This window comes from Odontomachus brunneus, unplaced genomic scaffold (genome assembly GCF_010583005.1).
Source record: "Odontomachus brunneus isolate Ranch 3 - 2012 unplaced genomic scaffold, Obru_v1 Obru_scaffold_041, whole genome shotgun sequence".
NCBI classification, from domain to species: domain Eukaryota; kingdom Metazoa; phylum Arthropoda; class Insecta; order Hymenoptera; family Formicidae; genus Odontomachus; species Odontomachus brunneus.
In genome coordinates, this window is record NW_022639491.1 from 1,003,833 (window position 1) to 1,021,469 (window position 17,637).

The window sequence follows — 17,637 nt, forward strand, 5'->3', positions numbered from 1 at the left end:
GAGAGAGAGAGAGAGAGAGAGAGAGAGAGAGAGAGAGAGGAGAGAGAGAGAGAGAGAGAGGAGAGAAAGAGGCGAAATGGCCGCTCCCAACCTGACGGTGGTATCACGGACTTGTCGTCTCTCTCTCTTTCTCTTTCCCTCTCTTTCGCTTACCGCGAGTCAACTTCCGCCAAGGTACCTTCAAGGACATCGACTGGCGCGATGAGGCCGGATAGCCGAAGAGTGTGGTCGACAGCGTCGAGAACTCGGCTACGCGGCTACAGTCGATACTCGACTGCCGTTGGCCCTTTAAGAATCCGCAACTTCCGGCGAGAACTTTCCGTACGGTATAAACGTCGAGGTTCTGAGACACCCTCGAAGGGCCTCACAGGAGATGATATAGCAACTCTTCTCTCTCTGAGAGACAGCGTTTCACACGTGGAGAATAGTAAATTGGATGGTTTTTCGCTTCTTTCCAAAACAGAACAGAACTTTCGAGAACACTTTTCAACGTCTGCTACGCGCCACGTCATTTCCGAGACTTTCAAGCACGTTTCCGGCGCGCTAGTGTATATCGCTAATGATTTAGGTTTAGGACTTGGTGCCTCTATCTGCTTCGTTTAAGCTCTTTACAATTATGTCGCCGTTTTCACCCTTCGACGTGCGAGGGACCATTTTGACCTATTTATTAAATTCCTTTAATGGAATTTGCGCGGCGTCAGCGTGTACGTCCGCGCTACGTGGCATATAATACTTCTAATTCCCATTATCCTTTAAATGAGGGTCCGTCGTTGAATTTTTAGTGGCTCGTCCGTTCTATGAACGTTCTTGCGGACTGAAATGAATTTCTAATTCCTACACATACACATTCTATCTTTCCCCACTTCCTCTCTTTCCCTGCATAAACGGGTCAGTAATACGGAGGGTTCTGGAATTGGGGTGGGAACGAAGAATCGGTCGGAACCGCGGTGTGTCTGTTTCGGGTCTCCTCTGTAATTTCCATAAGGACCGATTGGTGCTATCTGATGAATGGCGGCCGCACGCCTCGCGGTAATTAGGTATTCGGCAGTATTCGAGGGTGAGAGAGAGAGAGTGAGAGGAGACAGAGAAAGGTAGAGATCCTATCGGCGCGGCGCGGGCTCGGGTCCTCTTTCGATAGCGCAAAACAATTATGACTCGGAGCACGGGGATGGGCGTCGACTCACCCCAGCCATCCTCATTCTCTCTCTTCATCCCCACCTGCCTTCGCGAACGCGGAGATGTTAAATAACCAATAATTGAGCGGCGCTCATAAAATCTTCATTACACGTCGAGGCTCTAATAAAATCGTCCACGCACTAATTTTCAGGCCCTCATCTCGATTTACCCCATTTTCGCTCAAGGGAGTTAGCCTATCCTCCCCCTCCAAACTCTACTTCCCTCTTTTTCTTGCATCCTCTCTCTATCTCTCTCATTTTCTGTCGCTTTTTCTCTCTTTCTCTCCCTTTCTCTCTCTCTCTCTCTCTCTCTCTCTCTCTCTCTCTCTCTCTCTCTGTCGGTTTCTCTCTCTCTTTCTCTTTCTCCCCCTCTCTCTCTCTCTCTCTCTCTCTAGGCTTCAGTAACGCTTTACAAGCGGACGCGGCAGTCAAGCAAGAACGGGATGGGAAGAGGGTTGGCAGGCTGAAGAGCGCCACGGGGCGGCATCGTTGAACGAGACAATCATGTTATCATATTATTTATCCACAGCATCGTGAGTTGATATACATGTTATCGCGTGATTTTTTTATGACAAAGACCGCGATTGAAATACCGGTCGTGCGGCTTACCGCCCGTTAACGCGCCGGTAAATAATCGCATCGCCGACCTCGCATCGATCCCCCGTGAATTAGAAAGTCAGCGTCGAACTGTTTCTCCCCTCTGTGTATGTTCTGTTTTTTTTTTTTGCTTATAGTACACAAAAACGACAATTCGACTGTATCCTATTTTCGAAAAGTATAAAAGCCGAATAAAGTTCGTTTACTTTTTTCTCCTTCTTTTTCGATTTATCGGCGTGACAATCGTGTACGGGTAAACGAGAACGAATTATTTTTATCAATCGAAATTCATTGTAACGGCACTGACGAAAGTTTTTTCTCCGGTCGCTTCTGCAATGTGTGTGAGAACCTCGAAGAGTACCTCGGAAAGAGATGACAGGACGTCTTCCCGGAGGAGATTCGAACCACGCGCCAGATGGGGTGCTTCCTGCTACCTAAGAGCGAAAATATCATTCTCAAATGTTTCGTAGCTGCTCTTTCTTTTTTCTTTTAGACCGACTTTTTCAGTACCGATAATTGGACGTGACCAAAGCCCCGTCGCCGTTCTCGAGTCACGTGTGCGATCCGTGCGGACGCACCACTCGCCCGGTCCGTATACTCGACTCGTTAGCCGAGCTACCTGCTAGTTAAATAATTAACATTTTGGTTAGAGTGTACTCCTCCTCTCTTTGTTCCCGTTCCTCTCCCCCGTGCGACCTCCCTCTCTCTCTCTCTCTCTTTCTCTTACGGCCTCGCCCTATCTCGCTCACTTCGTTGGCGCACCTCGTCCCTTTCTCTCTGCCGCCCTTGCACGCTGTGTTTCTCCCTGGCAGGCATATAGGTACGCTAAGTTCGCCGATGTGCGGCCCCGTAACACGAGCCCCAGTTAGTCCACCACGCTGTCCACTGCACCTCACTCTAAACCCACCCTCCGTCCCCCATGCGGCCATCTCCCCCCCCATTCACCCTTTCTCCCTCGCTCCCTCCCCCCTTCTCTCTCTCTCCCTCTGTGTGTGCGCCACCCTCTCTCTGCACCCTAGCACGTTGCACTCGGAAGCTTCGAGCGCTACAGTCCGCACCCTCCACGGCGTGCATATTGCACGGTGCACTGTAACTATGCCCGCAGTCCTGAAATATACAGCCCACTAGAAACGCGTACCGCATGCGTGTGTCCGGCACGATTATGTGGGTGTGCGAGGGCGCGCGTTTGTGTGTGCGCGCGTATGTGCTACGTGTGCGCGCAAAGCGGCACACCACACGACAGAAGAGCCAACGTGGAAGAGAGACAGAACGACAAGGCAGAAAGAGACGAGGCAAAAGGGATGGAGGCAGAGAGAAAGAGAGAGAGAGAGAGAAAGAAGAGATAGAGGAAGGGGTTGGTTCCCCATAGCTACCCCTCTTTCGCGCGTCACCACGTTGAAAGGTGTGCAAGGATAGAAAACGTGCGCACATGTATGCGCGTGTGTTATTGCACACGCACGCACACATCGCAACGCACTCCCTCATATGCACACACACATACATACATACAGATACACACACACTCATGAAAGCGCAACACACACGCGATAGTACGCTCGTGGATGCACGAGGATGTATCTAGGCACCGCCACGTATGGCCGCTGTATCGCGTTAATGTACGTAGTAATGCATTATTAAATAATGTCCGGCCGTATACGTACGCCGCGGTCCGCCGGCGAGCGAAGAACATTCACCTCGCTCGCGCTGTGTCGGAGTCTAGGCCGCGCGAATAAACGAACGAACGAACGAACGAACGAACGAACGAACGAACGAATGAACGAACGAGCGAACGAACGAACGACCGACCGAGCGAGCGATCGAACGGGCCTTCGATCCGCGGTTATGCGACTGCTGGCCGAGTTCAGGGTTCGCAGCGAAGAACGCGATCGATTTTTTCGTCCACCTCCTCTATTACGGATTCGCGTATCGCTGTGACCGACCGTGTACGAGCTTGCACGTGGACGCGAGAAATAATCGTCGATAGTGGAGATTATTATTTATGGATCGGGGCGAATTTGTGCACTTTTACGAGTTCCACAGGTTTACGGGAGTGACACGCGGGTTACGAGTTAAGTTCATTCCGCGTTTTTACGAGGCAGTGCGTTCGACGCGGCTTATGATTGCTCCAGGTGTAGAGGAGAGAGATCCTTGGTCGAAGGAGATATATGAAAAATCTTACAGCCGCGAGAGACCCTAGAGATCTCTCTGCTCTTGTATCGCTTCCGTCAGCGGGCACTTCGCGTTGAATGGATAGTTTTCCCGTCTCACCGGCGCCGATGATAACGGATGTTTTTTTTTTTTTAACCGGCCGATTATTACGCGACGAGACGTGATGTATTGCGTTTTATCGACGCGTCGGCTAATCGTTCCTACAATGTTATGCGCCCCGCCTCCGTCGAGGGAGGATCATTTATCAACTCGCTCATCCCGATTCCGTCAGATGGCCAGATCAGACATTAAAAGCGATCGACAGTTTCACGGCGAATCAGACGAATTCTCAACCGACCGGCAACCTTTCCTTCGAGTTTCTGCTCCCTGGGCTCATCGCCCCGTACCACACCCGGGTGTCCATAGCGGCTCGAGTGGCCGAACTCGGTCGTAGTTCGAGGCTGATTTAATCTTCAAACAATCCGAATCACGACGAGGTTTCGGGTCCATCGGTTTGTTTGTCCAGCCACAGTTGTTTGCACCCTTCGCTACCTCTCCGTCCATCCGTCCCCTCCGCCGCCCCGGCAACTCCATTTGCCCTCTCTCTCTCTCTCTCTCTCTCTCTCTCTCTCTCTCTGCACCGTTCCCTCCCTCTCTCCCACATCGCGGCGCCTCTCCCCTGTCCGCTCGTTCCCCTTCCGCTTCACGAAGCACATGCCTACAGCAACTTAGGAGTCGCCAGTGAGTCTGGACCCTAACAAGAAACTTACCCTTCCGCCCAAGCGCCCCTCCGCAGCGCCCTGACGTTGTTCCACCGTTCTCGCTGGTAGAAGGAGGTTGATAGTAACAGGGTACGGAGAACGCTGGGGAGAGAGGGACAAAGAGCGGCAGAGACGAGCCGGGGGAGGGGGGGTACGTTGGTTGGATGGAAGCCGGGATGCGAGTTTCGGTCTACGAAGGGTAGAGATCGGAATTGTGGGGGACTTGGTGGTGTCCAGGGTGGCAGCCACGATGGCATTACCTAAAGGTCTGCTATGGAAGCACAAGGCAAGGAGGAAAATAGAAGGGAAAGAGGAAAAGAGAGAGAAATGGGGAGAGAAGGGGAGGGAAGGGTAGAAGGAGAAAGAGATCGGGACAAAAAGAGACGGCGACGGGAAGAGTGGTGGAGCGAAGGAGAAGGACGGTCAGGTTGGAAGGAGAGGCACCTTGCAAAAAGACACTAGAGGACAAAGGGGTATAAGACCGACCGGACGGGCGACTCGGGCTCGAACGAACAAAGGAAACGTTTAATCCCAACGTGTTACCTCGAAGAAACCACCGCGCTCGGTCATCTAGCATTGTACTTGGTTGATCCCATTGTCCTTGCTTCTTACATTCTGGAAATTAGTCATATATATATATATATACATATACACACACACACACACATATATATATACATACACACATATACATACATATGTGTAGGAACCCGGTAGATTTCGGCGGACCACGCGCGTCCCAAAAGCGACAGATGATCTTCTCTCCTATGTACGAGAGATCCGTCGAAATAAAATCGCGCGACGATACGTGTTCGCTTCACTTCACTTCACGTCGCGTCGCATCCGCGTGCGCGGAATCGATTTTATCGCCCGGCCCGTACATTTACAAAATTAATCATAAGGACAAATCATCAATGAGCGATCGCATGTCACACGGTTGTCAAATATTTTCCACGCCGGGGGAAATCGCCTGGAATGCCGCGTGTAACGCCCGTCTGCACAATCCGCTCGAATAAAATTCCAGATAAAACGTGCGCACACTTTTTCCGTCGGATAAATTAAATATATCAAACCCATATATGTACATATAGGTTCTTTTTTTCGCTCGAATAATGTACAACATATACACATTAATATACCCGCGAATTATACGTTCATGAAGAATTCGCACTGCCAATATTCATGTAATGTTTGCTTCCTTCATCTTCGTTCATCTATCACTTCTTTCGGTTTTTTTCTTCTCTATTGTCAATGGATAATAATTGAATTTGGTCACACAAATGTACAAATATGCGAGAGTTACGCAAAATTTTAGCTATTATTAAAATTTTTAGAAATTACTGAACATGAAATGTTTAAATCTATTCAACCGTTAAATATAAGAGGTCACTAAAAAGCAAATAAGAGTCAAAAACGCCGACGTATAGCAAAAAAATTTTTTACAATTGTAACCAAAATTATAATAAATTGTACAATTATAATCAAAATTACAATAAATTATACAATTGTAACCAAAATTACAATAAATTACAATAAATTACATTACAATAAAAATCAAGCGAACGTTTTACATTCTTTTCAGGCCATCCTCAGTGCATAATACAAAATTAATAATATTTCGCAAATCCCATGAAACGTGAACGGTGACTGTAGCTAACCAATCAGATTCTTCTATGAGCAACGATGTTTAACGATGCCCAGATTAATGTCTATGGATTGATATTCAACGTTCCCAAAAACCTGTTATACAGGTTTTTGGGAACGTTGAGTATTAATCCACAGATCTGTTAAAAACGGTTATACATGGAACAATACAATCGGCTAATAAGATACAAAAGCAAGCATACCGATGACATCAATCCAAGCACATCGAACACCGAGTCACGTCCATAGAGATAATACTTATTATAACATAATAGACAAATTCTTTCGGATTTAGATCGTTGAAATTTTAATGTCTTCTCTTAATGTCAATGCTTGTTTATATATATTTATATTGGTGTTGTTTCTTATACATATCTTCGTTACCCATCGACCAGGGAAGATCTCTATGGATGTGACTCGGTGTTCAATGTGCTTGGAGTAATGTCAATGATATACTTGCTTTTGTATCTTATTAGCAGATTGTATTGTTCCATGTATAACCGTTATAGGTTTTAGGGAACGTTGAATATCAATCTATAGACCAATTAATCTGGGCATCGTTAAATATCGTTGCTCGTAGAAGAATCTGATTGGTTAGCTACAGTCACCGTTCACGTTTCATGCTCTCTTAAAAAGAATCAGTCAAATCATTGAAAGCAGTGAATATACACTAATTTGCAGTTATAAGTTATAGCTCAGTACTATACTTATAACTGATATCAGTGACTATTCACTGATTCACTTTAAGAGAATGGGATTTACGAAATATTATTAATTTTGTATTATACGCTGAGGATAGCTCGGAAAGGGTCCGAAATGTTTGCTTGATTTTTATTGTAATTTTGGTTGCAATTGTAAAAAAATTTTTTTTCGTTATTACATCGGCGTTTTTTGACTTTCATTTGCCTCTTAGTGACCTCTTATATTTATTTATTATATATCGTCAGAGTCTTTATATTTCTATATACTCAATCATTATTCAAAGTTAAATTATTATGAATAGAATTATAAGAAGAAAAGGAAAACGCTTTCCTTAGATAAGTGATGAAAGAATGTACTTTCACAATAAGAATAAGAAGCGGATACGCGAGAAATGAGTTTGCCATCGTGATTGAGACGCGGCTTACTGCAAAGTTCCGCGGATCATTGGTCAGGAGTTCAAAAGTATCTTTCCGTATCAACCCTCGTTCTTGCGTTTTCAATCGCAGATATTCCCTTTTTGCATTCTTTCGGTGGTCAGCTTGACCACCCTCTTCCATCCCTCCCCGAAATGATGTCCGGGTTCTTCGAAATTTCCAGGATACCAAACAATATTCTAGCCAAAGATCGTGGTGGACTAAAGGGATCTCATCCGCGAATGAGAATGCGGATTCAACGGGGGGAAATTCAATATGCAAAAATTTTACTCTATTTCTTAGGCCGACGTTAGATACGGGGGAGGGGGGAGAGAGAGAGAGAGGAGTGAGAGAGGGAGAACCACCATTCTATTTTATTATATCGGATTAGATATTCTCGCCGCTGCGCATACATCTCCTATAAATTATACCTCTGTTTTAGCACGCAGAATATCCATTTATAGCAGCGAGAATATTCTTAGGACATACTGTTCTTGTCGCGCGGATTTCCTTGGCATGCCACTTTTAGCGCGGCGTTGAAGAACGTCTCACACTTTACGCGCGCGCGCAATTGTAATCCCATCTCCCGTGGCGCGTTGTCACTTTAGGTTTCGGCTAATCGAATCGTGAGCTTCATGAAGACGTCATAAAGTTTTATTGATTTCGCCGCGAGCGGCGGCAAAAATCATGGCCAAACTCTCTTTCTCTCACGAAAGATAACTTGTCTACCTTCATCCGCCGACGGTGGCACTCCCCTTCGTCGTCGCTTCCACCCCTACCGTGAAGGCTAGAAGGTTTTTTGCCTCGGGCGATTCGGAGGGGTGGTCAGGGAGAAAAGGGATAAGGAGGGACGGCACGGGGAGCGGGACGGGACGGGAGGAGGCGGACAGGAACCCAACCTAAGAGACTCGATCCGAGGAGAGCGCGGCAAAGGCTAGTGGAGAGAATAAGGGCGGTTGGGGAGCCGGTGGGGTGGCAGGAGATGAAATGGGAGTAAAGATACGAAAGGAGGACTCAGCTAGGATCTACGGGGACCACCTAAGGTATAAAGGACGACGTTCGGTCTTTCCACCCCTATATTTGTCCCTCCGCGCGCCTCCGCCGCTCCTATGTCCTTATATATACATATGTCTGTGTGTGTGGGTAGATGTGGGATGTGTGTGTCGATCTGCCGGCCCGACCTACGTGCGTACACACGTGCACCGCTTAGAGTCTACATAACCCGTGAGCTATATAGAACAAACGTACATGCGCATGCACACAGGTGCACTCGTGCTATATATGTACGTATGCGTGCATGTATGTATGTGTACATGTGCGTATATATCGCAAACACGTATATTGCATTGTATTAAATCCGTTAACGTACAGCGGCTTATCTCTACGGGAGATAGAAAATTTTCCGCGAAGGGTTCCCGTAAAAATTTTCCATTTTCCTCACGTGTAAACGCAAAGTCTCCGCGCTTTGCGGAGAGCTCTTTCTCTCTCTGTCTCGCGCCTTACACATCTTTGACTGTCCTCGTGGTCCTTCGAGATCACCTCCTAATTATACGATATTCTCCACCGTCCTCCTCTCGCGTCGGGATCGCCGGCGTCATTTCGCAAGCCTTCATTGAGCGTGCGCGCGCAATTCTACACTGGATGCGTGGTATAAAACGCTATGATAAATCAAGTGACAGTTCCAGCTCGGTGTCACTGTTTCGCCAGGACTTGGCGAGGGAGCCGTGTGCGGGTCGTGTAAAAAGGATGACTGGCTGGGCCGGGAAAGACGTGGCGGCGAGGAGGTGAGCGAAGTGGAGGAGAAGGAGGATGATGATGAGAAGGGCAGGGAGAGGAAGGGGGTTAAGGGAAGAAGAAGCCGAAGAGGCGGGAGTACTGGCAAGAATCATGGAACGCGAAGAACGAAGAGAAGGGGCGCAGGGTCGAAGGGGGAACGAAGGACTACACCGAGAACATATCCCTGCTTGAGAAGTTCTCCACGCCACTTTCCGCCTCTATTGTGATTTATGCGCGCGATGAGGGTGGCTACGGGGCGCTATACCGTCAGTTTTAGACTCGACGATCCCGGGTACTCGCGGGGAAACGCGGGGATTGGTCCACGTGATCGTCCTCAACGAGATCACAAAGGATCTCCCGATACCGGCGTCACCGCCGACGGTCCATACTAAGCAAGCACGGCATGCCGTGTGCCTCCTCTCCGTCGCGCATTCCACTCTTCGAACATTCGACTTCTCAGGAGGCGATTAGGCGAGTCGCCGTCCTCGCGCGCGATCACTGCTCCCTCCCCGCGTGATCTCCTTCATCTGTCGGCTATAATTTAATTTCGCGACGGATCCGTCGCGCCGGTTCGCGACGACGAGAACGGGAACGAGGACGACGTGGACGACGACGACGAGGTTGTTTTTTTCTCTTCCCCGGTCGTCTCCTCCTGGACGAAAATCGTTATTCGCGTCGGAGCGACGAATGTGCATTCGGTCATATTAAATAGGAGAATAATTTAATTTCCTCCGCGCGCTACCGCGGATTCGCGCGCTAGATTGACGGCGGATTGATTTACGTTAAGTGCGGCGTGCAACTTTAAAGCCGCGCGCGCGCTCGCGGCATATATAAAGGGTCTAAATCCGGTCGATCCGTTTTCGGGGGTATTTTTCACGTCGCCGCGATTCGCCGGACGCACCGCGATGAATATATCACTTAAGTGGAGGGCGAAACAAATATCCGGTTTCGCGTCAAAAGTTATATTTACTGGAACGCCACCGCGACAGAACGATCAAAGTAATAGATACGCGAACGTGTCACAGATTTTCCACGACGCCACGCGTGCTGATGCGCGCGCTGTTAACTATTTCATACGATTCCTTTGCTATCCCGTTTATCATAGAAAGAGAAGGATGAGAGAAGAATAGTGGTGTGTATGTGTGCATATGTATATATGTGTGTGTTCGCATTTAATCGTCGCTCGAACGGGATTTTCGATTTGTGAATATGCGAGAAACGAGTGCATTTCACGCCAATTGTCACATCGATGAACATAAAGATACTTCGGACGTGTTTTGCGCATGCTGCGGCGTATCGCGGGTTCGATATTACCATAATCAGAATACCATTCGCGAAGCACGAGGAATCGCGTTTGCAACAACGACAGAACGGGAAATCGTCGGAAAAATCACGTTCCTTCATCGATATCGCACCATTCAGAAGCTCACCGAGTTTGACTAATTAATCACGCGACATGCACAACGTCAACATCCCACTTTCATAGCGATTCGCGCGAACACTGTTCATATTCAAATCCGTTTCCATCGATCCGGTTCTATTTCGGGGCCGCATCGCAAGATTGACCTCATCCTATAGTTAGCCTCCGGTTGCCGAGGTGAGGATACGATTCCCGGCGGTGGGTTTCTGGTTGCAAAATGTAGCCGTAAGCGCGTAACTCCGTTTGTTTAATTAAATTTGCGCGAATGCCGCGGGCCGTAACAAGCGATCTATGAAATAAAAGCCAGCGCGTCGGCTATCCCTGCACCGCCGCTGCCGCTGTCGTTGCTGCCGCCAAAGCAGTATCTCGCCGATCGCAACTTTACGCAACCCTTTGTGGTGGTGTTACCCGATATCCGGGGAGATCGCGCGATCCCAAACGCGAAAGGGTGAAATATGATTAACCCTCGAGTGCTGTTGTTGAATTCCGATTGACGTTTTATGGACCCTCGGCTAACGTGTTGCTCGTGCTGATGCTCTCGGCGATCTTTGCAAGGTACTTCTAATGCGCCTAATCCCGTGTACGTCCGACGCACTTTAACAGGCGTCCCACTTTTTACTCGTAATAGCATACCCTTCGGGCGACTTGGAGACGACATCCCTCTGTGAAAATGTCGAGATAGGTAATCGATTTTCGCAATTGTTTTCAAAATTGTTTACCATTGTGTATATTTGTCACTGTTTTAAATTAAACTTTTATTGAGCAAACTCCAATCTGAAGTTAGCTGAACATCATTTCTATATCCATTTGGTTGTCTGACCTGTAGCTCGCGAAAATTATTGACGATTGGGCCAAGGAAATGTTTCCACTCCAACTTGACCAAATCATCTGTTATTGAAAAATAATGTGATAAGAAATATCAGTATACCCACACAGACACACACACATACATACATACACACACGTACGCGCAGGTATATTCATGTAAAATTCCTTCATTACACATTTCATTGGTGGTCTGATATTAATACGAAGGAATTCGTCGCGTAGTGCGGTAGATTTTTGATCGCGAAACCCGGTCGTCGGATTCACATTCATAGTGAGATAGAAGGAAGGTAAAATCGACCGATTTCGCTGGCCTCTGTTAACAGTCCCCGGAATACCACAGCGACCAGTTCGCTTAGGTATCAGAGACAGATCCTCGCAAAGGGCGCAAGGTGTACATCCAGGACGAGGCACGGACGAGAGAGGAGCGTGGGATGAGTAAAGGTGGGTAGAAAGGGCGGTTTGAAATGACCGCCGAAAGTCACAACTCGGAGTGTTCTCTCGCGAGGGCGCGTGGGCGGTGGATGGGTGGATGAGTGGGTGGCTCGCGGGGGACGCTCCACATAGTCGCGAGCGATGCGGGAAGGTAGAGGTGGACGAAAGCCCTCGCAGAGAAATTAATATCGCCCAGCGGCGGCGCTCACCTCTCCACACACACACATCCACACATGTTCGCGCGAGCGCACGGTCGCGCGCGCGCGCGCGCACACACACACACACACACACACACACACACACACACACACACACACACACACACACACACACACACACACACACACACACACACACACACACACACACACACACACACACACACACACACACACACACATCCACAGTCGTACCACGTGTAAGCACACAGCGTGTACGACACGTGCACACGGGGGTATATCGGTACATATAGCGGCGGCGTACACACACGTACACAGCGACGACGATACATACAACGCTTCGCGGATACGTTCCTCTCTCGGCCGTGTCCTTCTACCTCCTCCTCGTCCTCGTCCTCCCGCGCCTCCTCGCCGCTCCCTCGATTCAACCCCAAAGGACTCCCTTACTCTCCGACAGGGTATGGCGAAGAGAGGCGAAGAGGGGCCGGTGGGAAGCGCACGGTGGGCGAGCGGGGGCGGTTGAAGGGGACGGGGACGGTTGGCTGAAGGGTGGCGAGGAGTGTGAGTCGAGGTAGCGGCAGAGAGAAGTTGGGTTTCATCTCGAGGGCTCGGGGGACGAAGGAGGGTAGGGGGAGGGTGCGGCAGGATAGAGGGTGAGACTCCGTAATATAGGATAGCTTGTGTGCGCTGGAACGAGTCTCACAGCGCTTCCCGTCTCCCTCCGATTCTCCTCTGTTGCCTCTCCCCCATCCCCCTGCCCCTTCGGCCCCGCCGCTCTCGGCCGCCGTTTTCCTCACGCTCTCTCAACCCACCGACTACCTCCGAGTCTCTCTTTCACTCCGGCCCTCTTCTCTTCTCTCTGTCTCTCTTCTCTGCCATCTACGGTTCCACCTTTCTCCTCCTTTCTCTCCTCTATCAACCCTCAACCCTCTTTCTCGTTCTCCCTCCCCCCCGCCCTTCCTCCCTTCCGCCTGCTCACCCGCAACACGTACATGCGAGAGCCGTAGAGCGCGCTATACACACGTGCACACGTGCTCACGTACATACGGCTCCAAGGTTTTTGCTCGTGGCGGCCAATACTCTCCGACAACGAGGACGACCCCTTCTCGTCCAAGGGGGAGGGGAGGGGGAGGCGAAAGGGGAAGGGTGCGGATGGCAGAGGAGATACGATTTTACCCAGCTGCCGTGGCCGAGACATTTTTTCCCTATCTAGGGATAACCTCGAAACTGGAGTAGCCCTGCCTGCTCGTGAGAGCTCTGAAGGAGCGAGAGACTCGGCCCCGGGCAAAACGCTCACCCTCTTTCACCCCCTTTCACTCCTTTTTCCCGTCCGCCCACTCTTTCTCTCCCTCTTTCTCTCTCGTTACCCTTTTTTGCTGAAAGTCGAAGGATTCTCCCGACTCTTACGTGACTTTTCCCCGCGAAAAATAACGGGGAAACCTTCCCTCCTCCCTCATCGCGCGGCTACGAGGATAAAATATAACCGACTGCCGGAGAGATCCGCTCGGACGTAACGAATCTCGGGGGTAGATCCGGGTACGATGAGTAATTTCGATACAGCCGTTCGCGAGATATCGCAAGACGAGCAAGATAGTCCGGTGATAGGGTGGATAGGGTAGATATCGTCCAAAAAGCGGTGGGAAAGCTTTACGTGTACAAGGCGAGCCTGCCTCGTCCACGACCACAGGGCTAAATTTTCCATTGCCCCTCTGTGGAAATCATTTTACGACAGTGCGGGGACGGCGCGCAGCTTTTGTCAGTGTCTTTGGTCCATGTAATAAAATGAAAAGAAAAAAAGGAAAGTAAAACTATCCGTTTTTCATGACTGGATTATCGTTAGTCGGAACATTGTATTGGAGACAAGTGGAACGAAAATGTCGGGCAGAAGTTTCAGGTCTACTAGTAGGACAGAGAGGTATTGTGCCACTAGGTTTATTGTTACAAATCGTTATCTTTGGCTGACTAGTCAGAATCTAAAAAAAAGAAAAATAGTCGTCCGTATTGTTTGCACAATGTTTATTTATAGGCCCTTTTACCAAAACAAAGCTCCCCCTTACGAACATATGTTATTTTGTAGAGAGAGAGAGAGAGAGAGAGAAATCTGGAATCGTCGTTCCATCAATTTTCGGCCTCTGAGACTGATTTCTTTCGAATTCTTTCCAAGAGAGATAATTGTTTCGTTTCTTCTCCGATGGAACAGATACGCACATTAAACGTACTCGGTTCTCTCGCATTTCTAATGAACGAACGGTGCTTTTCGCTGCCGAATATCGTCTTACCTTGGCGAACGATAACTTCCTTCCACCTCGCGCACTTTGTTCCGCATTACGCATCGAAGGATGCGATGGTGTGTGTGTGTATGTATGTGTATAAGAGAGAGGGAGGGGAAGAGAGGCAGAGCGCGCGGTACGTTAACGGACGGTAATGCATTATGCTACATTCGTGTAATAAGGTATGATAACGTAACTTACATTACCGGACGTCGCGCGCGCTAACGATAATTGAAGCGGCGAGAACGCGAGAGCGAGATTTTTCTCTTAGCCCGGCTGTAACATACTAGCACACATAAAATTAAAATCTGATTTTATATAATACGATCTTCCCTCTAAGAGAAATCCGTGATTTAATTTCCATATCTCAGCGCAGGGCAACTTATCCATCTTTGAGATACTCGCATGCAACGCGCGATCTATTAATTTCTTCATACAACATCTCGCATACTTCATTACTTCCTAGGATGTAATCTCGTCAACTAATAATTGGCGATAGTCACTTGGTACAATTTTCATAGCTGCGATGATTGTCAGTTGACGGGAGAAACTCGAGGAAAAATTTGAAGTGCGCAAAAATCCAACAATTCCAAATTTTGCCTTCACATTCATGAAACTTGAAGTTTCTTGATGAGAGAATTTCGAAGTATGTAACATACAGGTTATTCTCCTTTGATATTTGAGACGGTCACTTATCGTCGTTTCCTGTTCGGGCTCTTTGAACATTCTTTAAGAATTATTCAGTATTCGCTCCTCCCATCTCTATAGTTTTTATCCCTGTACTTAATCTTTATTCTTAATTCCATCAAGCAATATGTTAATTATGTAATTTACTCAACTCCAGACAGTATGTGCGATAAGCAAATATTAAGTCATCTAATAAAGATTAATGGGTAAAAGTGGTTAAACATAAAATAAAAAAAAAATTTCCTGCTTTCATAGTCTTTTTATTATTATTTTCTGTCAATGTTAGAACAAATCTTGAATATTTAAAAGAAGCGAGAAAGAAGTTATAAGACTCCTCACTGGTTGCCGTTGCATCCTGCGTCCTGTATTCCGTCCTGGTATAAATTCCTGATGGTCATCCGTGATCGGACACTCAATGACCCGGCATTAAAAAACATGATTTGGTCGATATCAATTAATAATCGTACATAATCGACGGCGATCGTTAAGTGCTACGTGCAAAATATATATATATATATATATATATATATATATATATATATATATATATATATATATATATCGATAGATACTTTCGATATATATCGCGCGTGCAATAATTTATCCTTATAATTTAATAATTCGATGATTTAATCAACTGACTAACTCATAGATTCAGAAGATTTTGAGAATATTGATCGTCGTGACTTCTCAGCCACTAAATACGCTCGTCGTTGATTGGCGGGTGACAATAGTTCGCGACTAGAGGAGAGTGACTTTGTCTAGGTTACTAATTGTTTTGATACTCTCATACGTCGCGTTCTTGCCCGTCACGTCATTACGCCTTAATCTGATGAGCGAGGCACATGCTACGACGCGGCATCGCACGTGTATCGGTGAGTTGTTTACATTTCTTGTCGGGCAATCGAAATATTTCACCGGCTATTGGAATATTTAATCGGATTTTCCCGTCGGCATCGCGTTATTTTACACGCGTTTCTCCGATCGAGTCGCGCTGTGCGTGAGTGGTGTGAGTGTCAGTGAGTGCCCGGAATCGCGGAACAGCCAAGTGCGGGATGCTATAGGAAAGCCAGAACGCAGAGGACGCTGGCAGCGATACATTTCCAAGTATGTCGAATTATTACTTATTTCCGACTTTAACGAATGTCCTTGATCCTCCTAATTCACCAAGAATTAAGAGATATTCCGAGTAGAAATTTGATATTTTCTCCAAGGCCGATATTTATAGTCAGTTATCAGTTCATATACAGTTACAATTTCATGGATCTCTCTGATTATTTGTCACTTCTTTTATATAACAAAGAATCTCCAAACAGTCAAATGATCATGAATACCTAACAGCAATAAATTATATTCTCAATTAAAGATCGTAAATAATTCGCAACTACACGAATCTCTCTCAGTAGTATCTTGGTTGAGTTACTTAATATATTGTTAATTAATATATTGTTTTCTGATATTAAATATTGATATCAAACAGTAGAATATCGAAATAAATGACTATTAAGCAATTCCGAAGTTTCCTGTCTAAACTTTAACATGGGAAATGACAGTAAATACCAGGGTTGGGAAGTAACGCGTTACTTGTAACGACGTTACTATTTCGTTACTTTTTTTTGGTAACGATTTGGTAACGCCGTTACTTTTTTGTATCAGTAACGAAAAAGTAACGACGTTACATTTTCTGTAATAACGAGTAACGAAATTCATCTTTACTTGTATCGCTACTTTTTTTTACTATAGTGACTTCTGTACACAGAACGCGGCAACGCTTGTCACGCGACGAAAGTTTGCACACGATAAACAATTAATGTGCTGTTTTCCGTAAAGCCCATTCTACAATAAGCAATAAATCTTAAGTCATAATAAAATTGATCAATTATAGTCGACTATTAGAAAAATAATCCACTGTAATTAGTCAATTTTATTGCGACTTAAAACTTATTGCTTATTGTAGAAAGCCTCTAAAGCGTGGTCTACAATGAGAACTTAAGTCATAAAATTGAAGTTTTAATCTCTAAGCCGTAAGAAATTGACTAGTCAATTATTTTTCTTATAATTGACTGTGATTGATCAACTTCTTACGGCTTAGGATTTAAGCTTAAATTTTATGGCTTAAGTTCTCATTATAGACCACGCTTAAGGGGCGCCGCACACACAATTGACATAACGTAAGACGTATCGTAAGAATTGACCAATCAATTTGAGTATCGTCGAACCGTAAGGTCGCCATTTTTGTGAATACTCGATTGTAATTGGTCCATTTTTACGGTACGTCTTACGTTACTGTTATGTCAACTCGTGTGCGGCGCCCCTAAAACCATTCTACATTAATCGCAATCGCAAGATCACAAGGAAATTGATCAATCATAATTTATTCTTCGATCGCAAGAAAAACAATCGACTATGATTAGTCAATTTCTTTACGACTTTGCGATTTGCGACTAATGTAGAATGGGCTTTATGTTGTTATGCAAGAATGTGTACTTCTCGCTTAAATATCTTATACTTTGTCTTTATATATGTATAATTTATGTACTGTCTCTCTTACTATTCGTTTTATAAGCCGATTTTAACTTTTTTTTTTACAAAAGTAACGAAAAGT

General features: G+C 46.6%; 1 protein-coding gene across 1 annotated transcript in view; it reads left to right on the forward strand.

Moving 5' to 3' along the window:
* The first annotated feature begins 15,786 nt into the window (after positions 1 to 15,786).
* LOC116844477 (nucleolar protein 4-like) overlaps positions 15,787 to 17,637 on the forward strand; it is a 107,145-nt gene continuing 105,294 nt past the window's right edge. The window contains exon 1 of the mRNA XM_032816017.1: positions 15,787 to 16,139. The gene's annotated coding sequence lies outside the window, so the exon portion shown is untranslated. The remainder of the gene's footprint in view (positions 16,140 to 17,637) is intronic.